The sequence below is a fragment of the Oncorhynchus keta genome, unplaced genomic scaffold, assembly GCF_023373465.1.
Source record: "Oncorhynchus keta strain PuntledgeMale-10-30-2019 unplaced genomic scaffold, Oket_V2 Un_scaffold_21901_pilon_pilon, whole genome shotgun sequence".
Classification (NCBI taxonomy): Eukaryota; Metazoa; Chordata; class Actinopteri; order Salmoniformes; family Salmonidae; genus Oncorhynchus; species Oncorhynchus keta.
The window spans coordinates 186,660-207,500 of NW_026290866.1; the positions used below are offsets into that span (position 1 = coordinate 186,660).

The window sequence follows — 20,841 nt, forward strand, 5'->3', positions numbered from 1 at the left end:
CATTATTTTTATTTCTACTTTGCACATTCTTCCATTGCAAAACTACCATTCCAGTGTTTTACTTGCTATATTCTATTTACTTTGCCACCATGGCCTTTTTTGCCTTTACCTCCCTTCTCACCTAATTTGCTCACATTGTATATAGACTGGTTTATACTGTATTATTGACTGTATGTTTGTTTTACTACATGTGTAACTCTGTGTCGTTGTATCTGTCGACCTGCTTTGCTTTATCTTGGCCAGGTCGCAATTGTAAATGAGAACTTGTTCTCAACTTGCCTACCTGGTTAAATAAAGGTGGAAAAAAAAGGTATGCACGTCATCTACCTACGTTATATAGGTATGCACGTCATCTACCGACGTTATATAGGACGTTATATGGGACTTGTTATGGGTGGACACTGTGAAGTCCATGGAGAACAAGAGCACCTCCTCCCAGCTGCCCACTGCACTGAGGCTAGGAAACACAGTCTCCACCGATAAATCCATGATTATCGAAAACTTCAATAAGCACTTCTCAACGGCTGGCCATGCCTTCCGCCTGGCTACTCCAATCTCGGCCAACAGCTCCGCCCCCCCCGTAGTTCCTCACCCAAGCCTCTCCAGGTTCTCCTTTACCCAAATCCAGATAGCAGATGTTCTGAAAGAGCTGCAAAACCTGGACCCGTACAAATCAGCTGGGCTTGACAATCTGGACCCGCTATTTCTGAAACTATCTGCCGCCATTGTCGCAACCCCTATTACCAGCCTGTTCAACCTCTCTTTCATATCGTCTGAGATCCCCAAGGATTGAAAGCTGCCGCAGTCATCCCCCTCTTCAAAGGGGGAGACACCCTGGACCCAAACTGCTATAGACCTATATCCATCCTGCCCTGCCTATCTAAGGTCTTCGAAAGCCAAGTCAACAAACAGGTCACTGACCATCTCGAATCCCACCGTACCTTCTCCGCTGTGCAATCTGGTTTCCGAGCCGGTCACGGGTGCACCTCAGCCACACTCAAGGTACTAAATGATATCATAACCGCCATCGATAAAAGACAGTACTGTGCAGCCGTCTTCATCGACCTCGCCAAGGCTTTCGACTCTGTCAATCACCAAATTCTTATCGGCAGACTCAACAGCCTCGGTTTTTCGGATGACTGCCTTGCCTGGTTCACCAATTACTTTGCAGACAGAGTTCAGTGTGTCAAATCAGAGGGCATGCTGTCCGGTCCTCTGGCAGTCTCTATGGGGGTGCCACAGGGTTCAATTCTCGGGCCGACTCTTTTCTCTGTATATATCAATGATGTTGCTCTTGCTGCGGGCGATTCCCTGATCCACCTCTACGCAGACGACACCATTCTATATACTTTCGGCCCGTCATTGGACACTGTGCTATCAAACCTCCAAACGAGCTTCAATGCCATACAGCACTCCTTCCGTGGCCTCCAACTGCTCTTAAACGCGAGTAAAACCAAATGCATGCTTTTCAACCGATCGCTGCCTGCACCCGCATGCCCGACTAGCATCACCACCCTGGATGGTTCCAACCTTGAATATGTGGACATCTATAAGTACCTAGGTGTCTGGCTAGACTGCAAACTCTCCTTCCAGACTCACATCAAACATCTCCAATCAAAAATCAAATCCAGAGTCGGCTTTCTATTCCGCAACAAAGCCTCCTTCACTCACGCTGCCAAGCTTACCCTAGTAAAACTGACTATCCTACCGATCCTCGACTTCGGCGACGTCATCTACAAAATGGCTTCCAACACTCTACTCAGCAAACTGGATGCAGTCTATCACAGTGCCATCCGTTTTGTCACTAAAGCACCTTATACCACCCACCACTGCGACTTGTATGCTCTAGTCGGCTGGCCCTCACTACATATTCGTCGCCAGACCCACTGGCTCCAGGTCATCTACAAGTCCATGCTAGGTAAAGCTCCGCCTTATCTCAGTTCACTGGTCACGATGGCAACACCCATCCGTAGCACGCGCTCCAGCAGGTGTATCTCACTGATCATCCCTAAAGCCAACACCTCATTTGGCCGCCTTTCGTTCCAGTACTCTGCTGCCTGTGACTGGAACGAATTGCAAAAATCGCTGAAGTTGGAGACTTTTATCTCCCTCACCAACTTCAAACATCAGCTATCCGAGCAGCTAACCGATCGCTGCAGCTGTACATAGTCTATAGGTAAATAGCTCACCCTTTTTCACCTACCTCATTCCCATACTGTTTTTATACTGTTTTTATTTATTTATTTTTCTGCTCTTTTGCCCATCTGATCATTTATCACTCCAGTGTTAATCTGCAAAATTGTATTATTCGCCTACCTCCTCATGCCTTTTGCACACATTGTATATAGACTGCCCATTTTTTTCTACTGTGTTATTGACTTGCTAATTGTTTACTCCATGTGTGTGTAACTCTGTGTTGTCTGTTCACACTGCTATGCTTTATCTTGGCCAGGTCGCAGTTGCAAATGAGAACTTGTTCTCAACTAGCCTACCTGGTTAAATAAAGGTGAAATAAAAAAAATAAAAAAAAATATAGGTATGTACGTCATCTACCTACGTTATATAGGTATGCACGTCATCTACCTACGTTATATAGGTATGCACGTCATCTACCTACGTTATATAGGTATGCACGTCATCCACCTACATAGGTATGCACGTCATCTACCTACGTTATATAGGTATGCACGTCATCTACCTACGTTATATAGGTATGCACGTCATCTACCTACGTTATATAGGTATGCACGTCATCTACCTACGTTATATAGGTATGCACGTCATCTACCTACGTTATATAGGTATGCACGTCATCTACCTACGTTATATAAGTATGCACGTCATCTACCTACGTTATATAGGTATGCACGTCATCCACCTACATAGGTATGCACATCATCCACCTACATAGGTATGCACGTCATCCACCTACATAGGTATGCACGTCATCCACCTACATAGGTATGCACGTCATCCACCTACATAGGTATGCACGTCATCCACCTACATAGGTATGCACGTCATCCACCTACATAGGTATGCACGTCATCCACCTACATAGGTATGCACGTCATCCACCTACATAGGTATGCACGTCATCCACCTACATAAGTATGCACGTCATCCACCTACATAGGTATGCACGTCAGCTTTGACATCAATTTTTCACATCAGCGTTAAACTAGACATCAGGGCCGATGCCAATGTTGCCATTTTTAGCAAATATCGTCTGATTCCGATATGCTCACCGATATATTGTGCATCCCTAATCTTATGTCATGGTGGGTAAGGTTGTCCAGGGGACATCTGCCAAAGCCTAGCTGACTGTGAATGTACAGTACCAGTCAAATGTTTGGATACACTTAAATATTGAAGGGTTTTTCTTTATTTTGACTATTTTCTACATTGTAGAATAATAGTGAAGACATCAAATCTATGAAATAACACATATGGAATCATGTAGCAACCAAGAAAGTGTTAAACAATCAAAATATAATTTAGATTCTTCAAAGTACCTTTTGTCTTGATGACCGCTCTGCACACTATTGGCATTCTCTAAACCAGCTTCATGAGGTAGTCACTCTTTGTCTTGAGCTCTACACACTATTGGCATTCTCTAAACCAGCTTCATGAGGTAGTCACCCTTTGTCTTTGCTCTGCACACTGGCATTTTCATGAGGTAGTCACCCTTTGTCTTGATGACAGCTCTGCACACTATTGGCATTCTCTCAACCAGCTTCATGAGGTAGTCACCCTTTGTCTTGATGACAGCTCTCAAATTCTCTCAACCAGCTTCATGAGGTAGTCACCCTTTGTCTTGATGACCGCTCTGCACACTATTGGCATTCTCTAAACCAGCTTCATGAGGTAGTCACCCTTTGTCTTGATGACCGCTCTGCACACTCTTGGCATTCTCTCAACCAGCTTCATGAGGTAGTCACCCTTTGTCTTGATGACAGCTCTGCACACTATTGGCATTCTCTCAACCAGCTTCATGAGGTAGTCACCCTTTGTCTTGATGACAGCTCTGCACACTCTTGGCCTTCTCTCAACCAGCTTCATGAGGTAGTCACCCTTTGTCTTGATGACAGCTCTGCACACTATTGGCATTCTCTCAACCAGCTTCATGAGGTAGTCACTCTTTGTCTTGATGACAGCTCTGCACACTTGGCATTCTCTAAACCAGCTTCATGAGGTAGTCACCCTTTGTCTTGATGACCGCTCTACACACTATTGGCATTCTCTAAACCAGCTTCATGAGGTAGTCACCCTTTGTCTTGATGACCGCTCTACACACTATTGGCATTCTCTAAACCAGCTTCATGAGGTAGTCACCCTTTGTCTTGATGACCGCTCTACACACTATTGGCATTCTCTAAACCAGCTTCATGAGGTAGTCACCCTTTGTCTTGATGACCGCTCTACACACTATTGGCATTCTCTAAACCAGCTTCATGAGGTAGTCACCCTTTGTCTTGATGACAGCTCTACACACTATTGGCATTCTCTAAACCAGCTTCATGAGGTAGTCACCCTTTGTCTTGATGACAGCTCTGCACACTATTGGCATTCTCTAAACCAGCTTCATGAGGTAGTCACCCTTTGTCTTGATGACAGCTCTACACACTATTGGCATTCTCTAAACCAGCTTCATGAGGTAGTCACCCTTTGTCTTGATGACAGCTCTACACACTATTGGCATTCTCTAAACCAGCTTCATGAGGTAGTCACCCTTTGTCTTGATGACAGCTCTGCACACTATTGGCATTCTCTAAACCAGCTTCATGAGGTAGTCACCCTTTGTCTTGATGACCGCTCTACACACTATTGGCATTCTCTAAACCAGCTTCATGAGGTAGTCACCCTTTGTCTTGATGACAGCTCTGCACACTCTTGGCATTCTCTCAACCAGCTTCATGAGGTAGTCACCCTTTGTCTTGATGACCGCTCTGCACACTCTTGGCATTCTCTCAACCAGCTTCATGAGGTAGTCACCCTTTGCCTTGATGACCGCTCTGCACACTCTTGGCCTTCTCTCAACCAGCTTCATGAGGTAGTCACCCTTTGCCTTGATGACCGCTCTGCACACTCTTGGCCTTCTCTCAACCAGCTTCATGAGGTAGTCACCCTTTGCCTTGATGACCGCTCTGCACACTCTTGGCCTTCTCTCAACCAGCTTCATGAGGTAGTCACCCTTTGTCTTGATGACAGCTCTGCACACTATTGGCATTCTCTCAACCAGCTTCATGAGGTAGTCACCCTTTGTCTTGATGACCGCTCTGCACACTATTGGCATTCTCTCAACCAGCTTCATGAGGTAGTCACCCTTTGTCTTGATGACCGCTCTACACACTATTGGCATTCTCTCAACCAGCTTCATGAGGTAGTCACCCTTTGTCTTGATGACCGCTCTACACACTATTGGCATTCTCTCAACCAGCTTCATGAGGTAGTCACCCTTTGTCTTGATGACCGCTCTGCACACTATTGGCATTCTCTCAACCAGCTTCATGAGGTAGTCACCCTTTGTCTTGATGACCGCTCTGCACACTCTTGGCATTCTCTAAACCAGCTTCATGAGGTAGTCACCCTTTGTCTTGATGACCGCTCTGCACACTATTGGCATTCTCTCAACCAGCTTCATGAGGTAGTCACCCTTTGTCTTGATGACAGCTCTGCACACTCTTGGCATTCTCTCAACCAGCTTCATGAGGTAGTCACCCTTTGTCTTGATGACAGCTCTGCACACTCTTGGCATTCTCTCAACCAGCTTCATGAGGTAGTCACCCTTTGTCTTGATGACCGCTCTGCACACTATTGGCATTCTCTCAACCAGCTTCATGAGGTAGTCACCCTTTGTCTTGATGACCGCTCTACACACTCTTGGCATTCTCTCAACCAGCTTCATGAGGTAGTCACCCTTTGTCTTGATGACCGCTCTGCACACTATTGGCATTCTCTAAACCAGCTTCATGAGGTAGTCACCCTTTGTCTTGATGACAGCTCTGCACACTATTGGCATTCTCTAAACCAGCTTCATGAGGTAGTCACCCTTTGTCTTGATGACAGCTCTACACACTATTGGCATTCTCTCAACCAGCTTCATGAGGTAGTCACCCTTTGTCTTGATGACCGCTCTACACACTATTGGCATTCTCTAAACCAGCTTCATGAGGTAGTCACCCTTTGTCTTGATGACCGCTCTACACACTATTGGCATTCTCTCAACCAGCTTCATGAGGTAGTCACCCTTTGTCTTTGACCGCTCTACACACTATTGCATTCTCTAAACCAGCTTCATGAGGTAGTCACCCTTTGTCTTGATGACAGCTCTACACACTATTCATTCTCAACCAGCTTCATGAGGTAGTCACCCTTTGTCTTGATGACCGCTCTGCACACTATTGGCATTCTCTAAACCAGCTTCATGAGGTAGTCACCCTTTGTCTTGATGACAGCTCTACACACTATTGGCATTCTCTAAACCAGCTTCATGAGGTAGTCACCCTTTGTCTTGATGACAGCTCTGCACACTATTGGCATTCTCTCAACCAGCTTCATGAGGTAGTCACCCTTTGTCTTGATGACAGCTCTGCACACTCTTGGCATTCTCTAAACCAGCTTCATGAGGTAGTCACCCTTTGTCTTGATGACAGCTCTGCACACTATTGGCATTCTCTCAACCAGCTTCATGAGGTAGTCACCCTTTGTCTTGATGACCGCTCTGCACACTATTGGCATTCTCTAAACCAGCTTCATGAGGTAGTCACCCTTTGTCTTGATGACCGCTCTGCACACTATTGGCATTCTCTAAACCAGCTTCATGAGGTAGTCACCCTTTGTCTTGATGACAGCTCTACACACTATTGGCATTCTCTCAACCAGCTTCATGAGGTAGTCACCCTTTGTCTTGATGACCGCTCTACACACTATTGGCATTCTCTAAACCAGCTTCATGAGGTAGTCACCCTTTGTCTTGATGACCGCTCTGCACACTATTGGCATTCTCTAAACCAGCTTCATGAGGTAGTCACCCTTTGTCTTGATGACCGCTCTACACACTCTTGGCATTCTCTAAACCAGCTTCATGAGGTAGTCACCCTTTGTCTTGATGACAGCTCTACACACTATTGGCATTCTCTAAACCAGCTTCATGAGGTACCCTTTGTCACAGCTCTACACACTATTGTCTTGATGACCTTGATGACAGCTCTGCACACTATTGGCATTCTCTCAACCAGCTTCATGAGGTAGTCACCCTTTGTCTTGATGACAGCTCTGCACACTATTGGCATTCTCTCAACCAGCTTCATGAGGTAGTCACCCTTTGTCTTGATGACAGCTCTGCACACTATTGGCATTCTCTAAACCAGCTTCATGAGGTAGTCACCCTTTGTCTTGATGACAGCTCTACACACTATTGGCATTCTCTCAACCAGCTTCATGAGGTAGTCACCCTTTGTCTTGATGACAGCTCTACACACTATTGGCATTCTCTAAACCAGCTTCATGATGTAGTCACCCTTTGTCTTGATGACCGCTCTGCACACTATTGGCATTCTCTAAACCAGCTTCATGAGGTAGTCACCCTTTGTCTTGATGACCGCTCTGCACACTCTTGGCATTCTCTCAACCAGCTTCATGAGGTAGTCACCCTTTGTCTTGATGACCAGCTTCATGAGGTAGTCACCCTTTGCCTTGATGACAGCTCTACACACTATTGGCATTCTCTCAACCAGCTTCATGAGGTAGTCACCCTTTGTCTTGATGACAGCTCTACACACTATTGGCATTCTCTCAACCAGCTTCATGAGGTAGTCACCTGAAATGCATTTCAATTAACAGGTGTGCCTTTGTTAAAATTACATTTGTTGTCATTTTTTCCTTCTTAATGCGTTTGAGACAATTAGTTTTGTTATGACAAGGTAGGGGTGGTATATAGAAGATAGGCCTATTTGGTAAAATGGCAAGAACAGCCAAATAAGCAAAGAGAAACGAGAGTCCATCGTTATTTTAAGACATGAAGGTCAGTCAATCCGGAACAGTTCAAGGACTTTCAAAGTTTCTTCAAGTTCAGTCGCAAACACGATCAAGCGCTATGATGAAACTGGCTCTCATGAGGACCACCACAGGAAAGGAAGACCCAGAGGTACCTCTGCTGCAGAGGATAAGTTCATTAGAGTGACCAGCCTCAGATATTGCAGCCCAAATAAATGCTTCACAGTTTTCAAGTAACAGACACATCTCAACATCAACTGTTCAGAGGAGACTGCATGAATCAGTCCTTCATGGTCAAATTGCTGCAAAGAAACCACCACTAAAAGACATCAATAAGAAGAAGAAACTGGCTTGGGCCAAGAAACACGACCGAAGGACATTAGACTGGTGGAAATCTGTCATTTTGGTCTGATGAGTCCAAATTTTAAGATTTTTGGTTCCAACCACTGTGTCTCAATGAGACGCAGAATAGGTGAATGGATGATCTCCACATGTGTGGTTCCCACCGTGAAGCATGGAGGAGGAGGTGTGATGGTGTGGGGGTTCTTTGCTGGTGACACTGTCTGATTTATTTAGAATTCAAGGCACACTAAACCAGCATGGCTACTACAGTATTCTGCAGCAATATGCCATCCCATCAGTGGGACTATCATTTGTTTTTCAACAGGACAATGACCCAACACACCTCCAGGCTGTGTAAGGGCTATTTGACCAAGAAGGAGAGTTATGGAGTGCTGCATCAGATGACCTGGCTCTCCACAATCACCCAGCCTCTACCCAATTGAGATGGTTTGGGATGAGTACAACCGCAGAGTGAAGGAAAAGCAGCCAACAAGTGCTCGGTATATGTGGGAACTCCTTCAAGACTGTTGGAAAATCATTCCTCATTAAGCTGGTTGAGAGAATGCCAAGAGTGTGCAAAGCTGTTATCAAGGCAAAGGGTGGCTATTTGAAGAATCTCAAATATAAAATATATTTTGATTTGTTTAACAGATTTTGGGTTGCTACATGATTCCATATGTGTTATTTCATAGTTTCGATGTCTTCACTATTGTTCTACAATGTAGAAAATAGTAAAAATAAAGAAAAACCCTTCAATGAGTAAGTGTGTCCACATCCCAAATGGTACCCTATTCCCTATATAGTGCACTGCTTTTGAACAGAGCCTGGCACCATGATGTCAGTGTTATTGATTCACAGTCAGGAAATGGCTGCCACCCTGGTGTTGTCCCTGAGTGACATCTTGGTTTCATGGACAACAAGAGAAACAAAGCCATGCAAGAATAGCTAGCTCTCTCTCTCTCTCTGTCGCTCTGTCTTTCTCTTTCTATGTCTGTGTGTGTGTGTGTGGTTGTATTACCAAAGGTTGAACATTATCCTTCCCCTTCATGCAAAACCAATTATCCTGGTTTAAAGAGCAGTTTTCAAATGAGCCAGCTAACAGTGTGGAGGCAGACCAATTGTCTCCATTGCCTCTGTGACTGGAATGTTGTGTGTACACGGGTCTGTGCACGTGTGCCTGTGTGTATGTCATTTGTGTGTGTGTTTGCGTGCCTAAGTGTGCGCCTGTGTGTGTCTGCGCCCGTGTGTGTGTGTGTGTGCGCCCCTGTGTGTCTAGTCTCTGAATTGAGGCTGCTACAGCAGCTGCCAGACACCCAGAGCGAGGCTCATTAGTATGCTAGGGCTTAATCAGTGTGATGTCATCAGTGGAACAGAGATTTTCATCAGGACAACAGTCTTAAAGCAGCCAGGGGGTCACCACCATTACAAACAACTCAACCACCGCTGCACACACACAGGAAGATAACAGAGGGAGAGGAGAGAGAGACATCAAATTCCCTCCACACACAGAAGACAAGGGGCTGAGAGAGAGAGAGTCTGAGACCTCTGCTCCAGCAGGGCCAAGCACTTGCCATCTGCCCAGAACAGCAACACAGTTCACGTTTGCCAGCTGATGGTACTTAGCGTCTCTGAACAAAGTGCCGACCGTAATTTGCCAACCGAGTGCGAACCGATTTTACGTGTAGAAACGGACGAAAATGCCGGCACTCAGACACCTTCAAAAAACACTGCGCTGTCAGTGAATGAACGGCAGACAGACGGTAGACTGTCATTCAGTGAGATGTATTCTCAAGAGAGACAGGAAGAGATCTCAGTGGTCCTCCCTTCCTCTTCCTTTCCTCTCATCTCTTTCCTCTCTTCCTTTCCTCTCCGAGAGACAGGAAGAGATCTCAGTGCTGTCCTCCCTTCCTCTAACTTTCCTCTCATCTCTTTCCTCTCTTCCTTTCCTCTCAGAGAGACAGGAAGAGATCTCAGTGGTCCTCCCTTCCTCTTCCTTTCCTCTCATCTCTTTCCTCTCTTCCTTTCCTCTCCGAGAGACAGGAAGAGATCTCTGTGGTCCTCCCTACCTCTTCCTTTCCTCTCATGTCTTTTCTCTCTTCCTTTCCTCTCAGAGAGACAGGAAGAGATCTCAGTGGTCCTCCCTTCCTCTTCCTTTCCTCTCATCTCTTTCCTCTCTTCCTCTCCTCTCAGAGAGACAGGAAGAGATCTCAGTGGTCCTCCCTTCCTCTTCCTTTCCTCTCATCTCTTTCCTCTCTTCCTTTCCTCTCAGAGAGACAGGAAGAGATCTCAGTGGTCCTCCCTTCCTCTTCCTTTCCTCTCATCTCTTTCCTCTCTTCCTTTCCTCTCCGAGAGACAGGAAGAGATCTCAGTGCTGTCCTCCCTTCCTCTAACTTTCCTCTCATCTCTTTCCTCTCTTCCTTTCCTCTCAGAGAGACAGCACGAGATCTCAGTGGTCCTCCCTTCCTCTTCCTTTCCTCTCATCTCTTTCCTCTCTTCCTTTCCTCTCCGAGAGACAGGAAGAGATCTCAGTGCTGTCCTCCCTTCCTCTAACTTTCCTCTCATCTCTTTCCTCTCTTCCTTTCCTCTCAGAGAGACAGGAAGAGATCTCAGTGGTCCTCCCTTCCTCTTCCTTTCCTCTCATCTCTTTCCTCTCTTCCTTTCCTCTCCGAGAGACAGGAAGAGATCTCTGTGGTCCTCCCTTCCTCTCATCTCTTTTCTCTCTTCCCTCCTCTCAGAGAGACAGGAAGAGATCTCAGTGCTGTCCTCCCTTCATCTTCCTTTCCTCTCATCTCTTTCCTCTCTTCCTCTCCTCTCAGAGAGACAGGAAGAGATCTCAGTGCTGTCCTCCCTTCCTCTTCCTTTCCTCTCATCTCTTTCCTCTCCGAGAGACAGGAAGAGATCTCAGTGCTGTCCTCCCTTCCTCTTCCTTTCCTCTCATCTCTTTCCTCTCTTCCTCTCCTCTCAGAGAGACAGGAAGAGATCTCAGTGGTCCTCCCTTCCTCTTCCTTTCCTCTCATCTCTTTCCTCTCTTCCTCTCCTCTCAGAGAGACAGGAAGAGATCTCAGTGCTGTCCTCCCTTCATCTTCCTTTCCTCTCATCTCTTTCCTCTCTTCCTTTCCTCTCAGAGAGACAGGAAGAGATCTCAGTGCTGTCCTCCCTTCCTCTTCCTTTCCTCTCATCTCTTTCCTCTCTTCCTTTCCTCTCAGAGAGACAGGAAGAGATCTCAGTGGTCCTCCCTTCCTCTTCCTTTCCTCTCATCTCTTTCCTCTCAGAGAGACAGGAAGAGATCTCAGTGGTCCTCCCTTCCTCTTCCTTTCCTCTCATCTCTTTCCTCTCAGAGAGACAGGAAGAGATCTCAGTGGTCCTCCCTTCCTCTTCCTTTCCTCTCATCTCTTTCCTCTCAGAGAGACAGGAAGAGATCTCAGTGGTCCTCCCTTCCTCTTCCTTTCCTCTCATCTCTTTCCTCTCAGAGAGACAGGAAGAGATCTCAGTGCTGTCCTCCCTTCCTCTTCCTTTCCTCTCTTCCTCTCCTCTCATCTCTTCCTCCCTTCATCTTCCTTTCCTCTCATCTCTTTCCTCTCTTCCTCTCCTCAGAGAGACAGGAAGAGATCTCAGTGTCCTCCCTTCCTCTTCCTTCATCTTCCTTTCCTCTCAGAGAGACAGGAAGAGATCAGTGGTCTTTCCTCTTCCTTCCTCTCATCTCTCTCAGAGAGACAGGAAGAGATCTCAGTGGTCCTCCTTCCCTTCCTTTCCTTCCTTTCCTCTCAGAGAGACAGGAAGAGATCTCAGTGGTCCTCCCTTCCTCTTCCTTTCCTCTCATCTCTTTCCTCTCAGAGAGACAGGAAGAGATCTCAGTGCTGTCCTCCCTTCCTCTTCCTTTCCTCTCTTCCTCTCCTCTCATCTCTTTCCTCTCTTCCTTTCCTCTCATCTCTTTCCTCTCTTCCTCTCCTCAGAGAGACAGGAAGAGATCTCAGTGCTGTCCTCCCTTCCTCTTCCTTTCCTCTCTTCCTCTCCTCTCATCTCTTTCCTCTCATCTCTTTCCTCTCTTCCTCTCCTCAGAGAGACAGGAAGAGATCTCAGTGCTGTCCTCCCTTCCTCTTCCTTTCCTCTCTTCCTCTCCTCTCAGAGAGACGGTCTACTTCAGCAAGGCCAAGCGCTAACCCTCTGCCCTCTACAGCAACAACAACACAGCTCCTACCAGAGGTGATGGTAGCAAGATGGCCAACAAAGGAGGTCGCGGTAGTTAATGAAGGGCCAATAGCAACATGACTCGACCTGCGTCTCCCGCCCGTCCACACACAGCACACTCCAGGGGGTTGGCTGGCTCTTCCAGGGAGGGAGGAGGGCTCTTCCAGGGAGGGAGGGGGGCTCTTCCAGGGAGGGAGGGGGGCTCTTCCAGGGAGGGAGGAGGGCTCTTAGAGGGAGGGAGGAGGGCTCTTCCAGGGAGGGAGGAGGGCTCTTCCAGGGAGGGAGGGGGGCTCTTCCAGGGAGGGAGGAGGCCTCTTCCAGGGAGGGAGGGGGGCTCTTCCAAGGGGGGAAAGAGCCAGACAGCTGGTGTACTAAGTCTAATGTAGGACACGGATTATGGAGGATATTAATATTACCTTTCTGTTTCCCTCTGGCTTCATTTAGCTTGAGATATTATATATATATCTCAACGATTATTTTAGGTCTACATTATTGTTCAAGCTATGTAAGATCATTGCATGGTCACTGTCATTTGTAATCCGGTTTTAATATGGAATTAGTTACATAGGTCTAAAGTTACCTGTATCTGTGTCAAACAGGCCTAACTTTACTCCCAGATGAATGAGTTGGTACTGAGCTCATTTAGAAAGAGAGCTGGAGAGAGAGAGACATGAGGGAGAGAGACACGAGGGAGAGGGAGAGAGACACAAGGGAGAGAGAGAGAGACACGAGGGAGAGAGAGAGAGAGACGAGGGAGAGGGAGAGAGACACGAGGGAGAGAGAGAGAGACACGAGGGAGAGAGAGAGAGACACGAGGGAGAGAGAGAGAGACACGAGGGGAGAGAGAGAGAGACACGAGGGAGAGAGAGAGAGAGACACGAGGGAGAGAGAGAGAGAGACACGAGGGAGAGAGAGAGAGACACGAGGGAGAGAGACACAAGGGAGAGAGACATGAGGGAGAGGGAGAGAGAGAGAGACACGGGGAGAGAGAGACACAGGGAGAGAGAGAGACACAGGGGGAGAGGGGGACAGGGGGAGAGGGGGACAGGGGAGAGAGAGAGACACGGAGGGGAGAGAGAGAGACAGGAAGAGAGAGAGAGATGGGGAGAGGGGGACAGGGGAGAGAGAGAGAGAGACACCGGGAGAGGGGGACAGGGGAGAGGGGGAGAGAGAGAGAGAGAGACACCGGGAGAGGGGGACAGGGGGGAGAGAGAGAGACAGGGGGGGAGAGAGAGAGAGAGAGAGAGAGAGACAGGGGGAGAGAGAGAGAGAGACACCGGGAGCGGGGGACAGGGGAGAGAGGGAGACGGTTGGGTTGCGTGCAGCCAACAGATTAAGATGAATGTTTTACAAAACTGAGGTTTAGCAGAGCTGCTCTCTCTGATGCTGCTTGAGAAGATAGAACCAGAATTGAAAGCACGATGTCAACGAGGCTGTACTGTCTCCAGGATGGGAGGATGGCGAGAGATGAGAGGGAGGAAGGACAGAGGGAAGAGAGAAGAAACGAGGGAGAGAGGAGGGGGTAACCAAAACGAACATGACAAAGGAGCTTGTGACGTGCAGTTGAATTGGCACGGCAGTAAACACTCCACCACGCGTTACTGCCGGGCCATTAAAGACACGCCATTAGCCACATTATGAGATGAATACAGGAAGGCAAATTACACACCATTCTTTTAATGATTATCCCACTCTGCGTTCAGGTATTTTACAGCCATTGGAGAGGAGACACCAAGTTATTCCACTGCTTTCACTGCTCTGGCTTCTAGTCATTAGAAAACAATAAAACACTCTTCATGAAGGGTGATTTAACTGCTGCTAGACAACTGTTAGAAACAGCGCGTTCCAAACATTAGCCGTCCGGCTAGCAGTCTAATAACTGGGTGTGTGAAGACCAAGTTGTATTTGACCTTCCAACCCACCAGCTGTCCACTAATGAGTTCTCTGACACTTTCAGCCCAAGGGGAAGGAACACTCATCATTCTACTGGAGCCAGTATTGTGCCAGAATATTTCCACAAGTTCAGACGCATATTTACTGAACTTCACCTGAGGCCTCGTATGACAGCTTGAATGATGGGGGAACTGCTCAAGTGTGTGAGCAGTGAACACACACACACACACACACACACACACACACACACACACACACACACACACACACACACACACACACACACACACACACACACACACACACACACACACACACACACACACACACACACACACACACACACACACACACTCCATGTAGGCTTTTGCAGGACCTCTCTGGAGAAAAGGTCTGTTGTACTGAAAATACAGTTGTCATGTAGATACTGTTTATCCATGCCTATTTCAGACTTTCAGCAGTGAATGTTATATTATGTAAATTGTACAGTACACTGCGTGGGCATCTGCCTCCACCAATCATGGGGCATACTTACAAATATTCTCCACACAGTGCATGTAAGATATCTTTTCATCCCTACACCTACACCATACTAAACTGTACAGTACGCTGTGATGCAACATAGAATAGAATGCAATTGTGCGTGTGTGTGTATATAACTGTATATACTGTAACTATAAAGTGAGAAAATGACTCTATAGGACTCCCAGAGGAGGCGGGGTCTAGGGCGTAGTGGGCCAAATGCTGTGGAGGTGCCATAAACTATAGGAAGCAGAGAGCAATCACACACACACACACACACACACACACACACACACACACACACACACAGCTCCAATGCCAATGGAGAGCAGCATAGCAGTAGCAAGTCCTGGCAGGGAGAGACATTAATCATGTCACTGGATCCCAGGAGGAGGAGTCACACACACACACACACACACACACACACACACACACACACACACACACACACACACACACACACACACACACACACACACACACACACACACACACACACACACACACACACACACACACACACACACACACACACACACACACACCGACCTGCTGAAAGGGAGATGTGACAGAACACTGAGCTTGTAGGTTGACTGATCTGTGGGAGGACAGAGGACTCTGCTCTGATTAACACTGTATTATTCAGCTTACACTGGGCTGATCCCAGATCTGTATGTGCCAACTCCTCTCGCTGTCTATGGCATGACAATGATAGTCAGGTGGCCAAAGCTCCAACAGATCTGGGGCTAATCTTTCATTAGTCTTCAATTGAATGACTTGCACTATGTTGTCTAAGGGGAGCTGGTGTTTTTGTGTGGATTGTGTTAAAGAAAGAGCAAAAACAACATCAGATGATCTCAGGTTGACCTCATGAGACGTACTGCAGCAGTACAACACTTTGAGAGCTGACCGTTTCAGCCAGCTGTGGTCTAACAGCAGCCCTGAGACATACTGCAGCAGTACAACACTTTGAGAGCTGACCGTTTCAGCCAGCTGTGGTCTAACAGCAGCCCTGAGACATACTGCAGCAGTACAACACTTTGAGAGCTGACCGTTTCAGCCAGCTGTGGTCTAACAGCAGCCCTGAGACATACTGCAGCAGGACAACACTTTGAGAGCTGACCGTTTCAGCCAGCTGTGGTCTAACAGCAGCCCTGAGACATACTGCAGCAGTACAACACTTTGAGAGCTGACCGTTTCAGCCAGCTGTGGTCTAACAGCAGCCCTGAGACGTACTGCAGCAGTACAACACTTTGAGAGCTGACCGTTTCAGCCAGCTGTGGTCTAACAGCAGCCCTGAGACGTACTGCAGCAGTACAACACTTTGAGAGCTGACCGTTTCAGCCAGCTGTGGTCTAACAGCAGCCCTGAGACGTACTGCAGCAGTACAACACTTTGAGAGCTGACCGTTTCAGCCAGCTGTGGTCTAACAGCAGCCCTGTGACATACTGCAGCAGTACAACACTTTGAGAGCTGACCGTTTCAGCCAGCTGTGGTCTAACAGCAGCCCTGAGACATACTGCAGCAGTACAACACTTTGAGAGCTGACCGTTTCAGCCAGCTGTGGTCTAACAGCAGCCCTGAGACATACTGCAGCAGTACAACACTTTGAGAGCTGACCGTTTCAGCCAGCTGTGGTCTAACAGCAGCCCTGAGACATACTGCAGCAGTACAACACTTTGAGAGCTGACCGTTTCAGCCAGCTGTGGTCTAACAGCAGCCCTGAGACATACTGCAGCAGTACAACACTTTGAGAGCTGACCGTTTCAGCCAGCTGTGGTCTAACAGCAGCCCTGAGACATACTGCAGCAGTACAACACTTTGAGAGCTGACCGTTTCAGCCAGCTGTGGTCTAACAGCTGCCCTGTGACATACTGCAGCAGGACAACACTTTGAGAGCTGGCTGTTTCAGCCAGCTGTGGTCTAACAACAGCCCTGAGACATACTGCAGCAGTACAACACTTTGAGAGCTGACCATTTCAGCCAGCTGTGGTCTAACAACAGCCCTGAGACATACTGCAGCAGGACAACACTTTGAGAGCTGGCTGTTTCAGCCAGCTGTGGTCTAACAGCAGCCCTGAGACATACTGCAGCAGGACAACACTTTGAGAGCTGGCTGTTTCAGCCAGCTGTGGTCTAACAACAGCCCTGAGACATACTGCAGCAGTACAACACTTTGAGAGCTGACCGTTTCAGCCAGCTGTGGTCTAACAGCAGCCCTGAGACATACTGCAGCAGTACAACACTTTGAGAGCTGACCGTTTCAGCCAGCTGTGGCCTAACAGCAGCCCTGTGAGACACCAGTGTTATGCCTGGGTCAATGAGTCATCAGGACCCACGGTGTTGATGAAGGCAGGTCCTGGTGTCTCTCTGTTTTAACATGACTGTATAACACAACACCCTCAGTAGAGAGGCTGACAGACAGGGGGAGGGAAGAGTGGGAAGAACAGGATGTGTAGTCATCCAGAGAGAGAGCCTTGCTATTGAGAAAGGCCACCGTAGGCAGACCTGGCGCTCAAGAGAAGACAGGCTATGTGCTGACTGCCCACAAAATTAGGTGGAAACTGAGATGCACTTCCTCACCTCCTGCCCAATGTATGACCATATCAGAGAGACATATTTCCCTCAGATTACACAGAACAACAAAGAATTTGAAAATAGCTCACATATCTATTGGGTGAAATACCCTACCAGAGAGAGAGAGAGACTTAGGGTACTTCTGTTCATTAGTCATTTCAATGAAATACATACCAATTGATTGGTGAATAATGTAAAGTGTCAGGGCAGTGTAGAGACTAGAGACGGTGATGTAAGATCTAAAGGCACCTCGTCATTATTTATCGTTGCTGGCTGAAAGGAAATCCACTCTGTCTGGCTGCTGTTTGGTGCGTTTATTTAAACCCCTCCTTGATGTCCTAGTGTCATAGTGGCAGACTCCATTAGCCATTCTAGAACAGATTCCAGGAGTGGGCTATTGATTGAAAATCACACTCCCACACAGTGGTTCCAACACACAGCATTTACTGTCAGAACATAGGCGAGCACGCCGAGCCAGACACTGAGGAAAATCATCCTATTGGAATCAATGCCTCAGTTACTGTCCCTGTCCCAGCCCGGCCTGATGTGGTGTGTACATGCTAGGCCAATACGGGACAACACACACACACACACACACACACACACACACACACACACACACACACACACACACACACACACACAGGAGACCTATAGCACGTGCTTTCTTAATGACCTCTGATTGGGTTAACTGCTGTGCTCTGTTAACCACTCCAGCTCTGTACAACATGACAGTATCAGTCCTGTCAGCAGGCTCCTCTGTCACCTAGCAGCCGCTCTCGTCATCCATCCCAATGTGTTTGGGGAGTCGGGACGGAGATGATTTTCAACACACACAACAACATGAATGATGTTATTACTGAGAGACTGTTCTCCGGCTGATTAAAGTTGTCAGCATTGGTTAGTTCCGTGGTGGGCTGTGCTGTGACTCTCTCTCTTTCTCTCTCTCTCTCGCTCCCTCTCTCTCTGTGTCTCTGCCAGTATATAGGCCATGTGATACATGTCCATGCTGGCTGGCCTTGATGCAGTTACTGTAAGGGGATATACTGTATCTGGCAGTATATAGGCCATGTGATACATGTCCATGCTGGCTGGCCTTGATGCAGTTACTGTAAGGGGATATACTGTCTCTGGCAGTATATAGGCCATGTGATACATGTCCATGCTGGCTGGCCTTGATGCAGTTACTGTAAGGGGATATACTGTATCTGGCAGTATATAGGCCATGTGATACATGTCCATGCTGGCTGGCCTTGATGCAGTTACTGTAAGGGGATATATCGTCTCTGGCAGTATATAGGCCATGTGATACATGTCCATGCTGGCTGACCTTGATGCAGTTACTGTAAGGGGATATACTGTCTCTGGCAGTATATAGGCTATGTGATACATGTCCATGCTGGCTGGCCTTGATGCAGTTACTGTAAGGGGATATACTGTCTCTGGCAGTATATAGGCCATGTGATACATGTCCATGCTGGCTGACCTTGATGCAGTTACTGTAAGGGGATATACTGTCTCTGGCAGTATATAGGCTATGTGATACATGTCCATGCTGGCTGGCCTTGATGCAGTTACTGTAAGGGGATATACTGTCTCTGGCAGTATATAGGCCATGTGATACATGTCCATGCTGGCTGGCCTTGATGCAGTTACTGTAAGGGGATATACTGTATCTGGCAGTATATAGGCCATGTGATACATGTCCATACTGGCTGACCTTGATGCAGTTACTGTAAGGGGATATACTGTCTCTGGCAGTATATAGGCCATGTGATACATGTCCATGCTGGCTGGCCTTGATGCAGTTACTGTAAGGGGATATACTGTCTCTGGCAGTATATAGGCCATGTGATACATGTCCATGCTGGCTGGCCTTGATGCAGTTACTGTAAGGGGATATACTGTCTCTGGCAGTATATAGGCCATGTGATACATGTCCATGCTGGCTGACCTTGATGCAGTTACTGTAAGGGGATATACTGTCTCTGGCAGTATATAGGCCATGTGATACATGTCCATGCTGGCTGGCCTTGATGCAGTTACTGTAAGGGGATATACTGTCTCTGGCAGTATATAGGCCATGTGATACATGTCCATGCTGGCTGGCCTTGATGCAGTTACTGTAAGGGGATATACTGTCTCTGGCAGTATATAGGCCATGTGATACATGTCCATGCTGGCTGACCTTGATGCAGTTACTGTAAGGGGATATACTGTCTCTGGCAGTATATAGGCCATGTGATACATGTCCATGCTGGCTGGCCTTGATGCAGTTACTGTAAGGGGATATACTGTCTCTGGCAGTATATGGGCCATGTGATACATGTCCATGCTGGCTGGCCTTGATGCAGTTACTGTAAGGGGATATACTGTCTCTGGCAGTATATGGGCCATGTGATACATGTCCATGCTGGCTGGCCTTGATGCAGTTACTGTAAGGGGATATACTGTCTCTGGCAGTATATAGGCCATGTGATACATGTCCATGCTGGCTGGCCTTGATGCAGTTACTGTAAGGGGATATATCGTCTCTGGCAGTATATAGGCCATGTGATACATGTCCATGCTGGCTGGCCTTGATGCAGTTACTGTAAGGGGATTTTCAGAACAACACTTGAATGTAGCTTTTTCAGGCTGTAGCGTAATTGAGGCCATTATGGTCATCTAAACAATGCCTTCCTCTTCCCTTAGCGACTTGGTCCAGCTGTAGTTGTCATGGTTTCTGTGTGTCAGAAAGTCAAGTACTGTTCTGTTTGAGAGTATTCAGAAGATAAACGGATCCATCACAGATAAGCACACTGATTATTAGCACTGCAGAAACAAGGAGTGTTTTCTAGGCTAAACTGTTTCTCCATCTTACTACAGCGTGATTGGAATTGACTAGAGACAAGCTGATGACAATTACTCTCATGGTGGTGAATTTGGTACAAAATGTGCTGGTGGAGTTTCTGCATGCCTCAAGGGCTCATCTGTCAAATGTCAGCGTGTGTGTTTTGTTCTAGAGGGAACCACTGAAAGGACAGATCACTTTGCAGTCAGTACAGAGACTGTATGGTGTAGTAATCTCCCCATGGCAGAACACAACACACACACACACACACCACACACCACACACCACACACCACACACTGACTGTATGGTGTAGTAATCTCCCCATGGCAGAACACACACCACACACCACACACCACACACTGACTGTATGGTGTAGTAATCTCCCCATGGCAGAACACAACACACACACTGACTGTATGGTGTAGTAATCTCACCATGGCAGAACACAACACACACACACAACACACACAATGACTGTATGGTGTA

At 47.4% G+C, this 20,841-nt stretch overlaps 1 protein-coding gene across 50 annotated transcripts in view; it reads left to right on the plus strand.

Annotated features, from left to right (window-relative positions):
- The window catches only part of LOC118382152 (YY1-associated factor 2-like), a 44,728-nt gene that overhangs the window by 12,981 nt on the left and 10,906 nt on the right, over positions 1 to 20,841 (plus strand). The gene's annotated exons all lie outside the window — the stretch shown is intronic.